The sequence below is a fragment of the Borostomias antarcticus genome (genome assembly GCF_949987555.1).
Source record: "Borostomias antarcticus genome assembly, chromosome: 9".
Classification (NCBI taxonomy): domain Eukaryota; kingdom Metazoa; phylum Chordata; class Actinopteri; order Stomiiformes; family Stomiidae; genus Borostomias; species Borostomias antarcticus.
This window is the reverse complement of record NC_140242.1, coordinates 4,653,615-4,656,114: the sequence shown is the minus strand read 5'-3', so window position 1 is coordinate 4,656,114 and position 2,500 is coordinate 4,653,615. Positions and strand designations below refer to the sequence as shown.

Below are 2,500 nucleotides of genomic sequence, written 5' to 3'. Positions count from 1 at the left end.
AATACAATACTAGGGCTGTCTGATTCTAGTTCAGGACTAGCTAATACAATACTAGGGCTGTCTGATTCTAGTCCTGGACTAGCTAATACAATACTAGAGCTGTCTGATCCTAGTCCTGGACTAGCTAATACAATACTAGGGCTGTCTGATTCTAGTCCTGGACTAGCTAACACAATACTAGAGCTGTTTGATCCTAGTCCTGGACTAGCTAACACAATAGTCTGCTCAGTGCTCTTTCACACTCCTCAGCGTGTCAGACAGAGAACCATGGCCAGCTCTCCTCATGTCACACACACACACACACACACACACACACACACACACACACACACATACATCAGCTCCTGCCGGGTGCTGGGCTGAAGTAACCTTGATTAAAGTGAACCGGTGGTCCCCCACCCATGATGCATATCAGCATGTCCAGCTGCGCCCGCATCCAACCAATCATCGACCCGCTGCTCCCACAGGAGCAGGCGGGGTTCCCACGCGGGAGATCGACCGTAGATCAAGTCACTTTGATGACTCAATACATCGAGGACAGCTTTTCTGCCGTCTTTATAGACCTGACGGCTGCCTATGACTCCGTATGGGACCGCTGCCTCAGCTGCAAGCTGCTCCGCCTGCTGCCGGACAGGCACATGGTCAGCATGGTCATGAGGCTTGTCCGAAACCGCAGCTTCACCCTCACCACCGGTAGTGGACAGCGAAGCAGGTTGCGATGCCTTAAGAACGGCGTCCCCCAGGGATCTGTCCTGGCCCCCCTCCTTTATAACATCAACACCTACGACCTGCCGATCACAGTCTCCAGGAAGTACGCCTACGCAGACGACCTCGCGCTGGTGTACTCAGCTGGAGACTGGCAGGCCGTGGAGGAGACCTTGAGCCAGGACATGCAGACACTAGCGGCATACCTCCGGAAATGGAGATTGAAGCTCAGCGCCACCTTAACAACAAGGAAGCCAAACGTGAGCTCCGAGTGCACATCGATGGAATACTCCTGCCATGCAGCGCCGAACCAACCTACCTCAGCGTGACACTGGACAGGTCGCTCACGTTCCGCCGACACCTCGAGTCACTGCGCAAGAAGTTAACAGCTCGTGTGGCGTTGATGACACGACTGGTCCGATCAGGCCGGGGCGGCGGTGCAAAAACCCTGCGTACGGCAGCCCTAGCCCTGGTCTACTCCACCAGTCAATACCGGTGTGCTGTTGCAGCGCTCACACTCGCCTCATCGACCCGCCTATCAACGAAGCCTTGCGCATCGTGACAGGATGCCTGCGTCCTACTCCTGTGGACAACCTTCCCATCCTCGCAGGCGTCCAGCCCGCTGGCCTCTGCCGCACAGGAACCACAGCACGTCTCGCCTGCCGGGCCGTGGAGCCTAACCACCTGCTCCATGACAGGCTCACTGCAACAGCGGAGCCTCCACGGCATCTCAAGAGACACCCTTTTGTGCCGCAAAGGATCTCCTGCAGCAATGCAGAGATCTTAACATCAGTGAGGCAGGATGGGCGGAGCACACCTGGCGTGTGGAGTGGGAGAACACCTCCAGACTCCGTGATTTCATCCAGGCCGCCGGTCCTTCCCTTTCCGGATATATAGCCCGGGTGACCCCCTCACCCAGGCTCGGGGGGGTAAAAGGATAGCCCCTCGGCCCCGAGCCTGGGGGGAGAGGAAGCAACAACCAACCCATACGAAGAAGAAGAAGAAGAAGAAGAAGACTGAAACACCAAGCATAGTTGTTTATGTGCAAAGCAAATGCACTTGGCAATGGGAAAGTGAACAGTGGTGAGCGCCCCCAAGGGGTGGACTCTGGTACATGTGTGACGGACGGAAAAACGGACGCATAGATGAACGCAGTATAATCCCGCCCTGAATAAAAATGAATGAAAGGTGAATAAAAGTGTTGGGGAAGTGGGGAGGTCCTCCTGGACTTTGAGCAGCTGGTGAGATGTTTCAGACTAACGAGGTGTATGGAGGAGACTCACACCTGGACATGGACAGGCTGGGCTCTGTTCTGGATGGCTGGACGATGGAGAGGGCGCTCACCTGTGCCACCTCCTCAACGTCACAACACAGCCTGGTCATGACTAACACAGCCTGGTCATGATTAACACAGCCTGGTCATGATTAACACAGCCTGGTTATGATGAACACAGCCTGGTCATGATTAACACAGCCAGGTCATGACTAACACAGCCTGGTCATGATTAACACAGCCTGGTCGTAATTAACACAACCTTGGCTTAGTTCACACGGCAGGTCTTAATGCTCAATTCCGATTTTTTACACAGATCCGATTTTTTTGTTTAGCTGTTCACATGACATTTTAAATGTAACCTATATTGACATATATTTGACTGCCGTGTGAACAGCCCACGGCCCTGAACAGACCCGCATGCGCAGAAGGACAATAACAAAGACGTCAGGACGTCACGAGCAGCGCACTGTTTACTGAAGTAACGTTAACCATGGATAACGTTCTATTAATACATCCATG

At 53.6% G+C, this 2,500-nt stretch overlaps 1 protein-coding gene across 5 annotated transcripts in view; it reads right to left on the bottom strand.

The window, feature by feature from the left end:
• The window catches only part of kalrna (kalirin RhoGEF kinase a), a gene marked incomplete at both ends in the record, with an annotated part of 193,384 nt that overhangs the window by 101,011 nt on the left and 89,873 nt on the right, over positions 1-2,500 (bottom strand). The gene's annotated exons all lie outside the window — the stretch shown is intronic.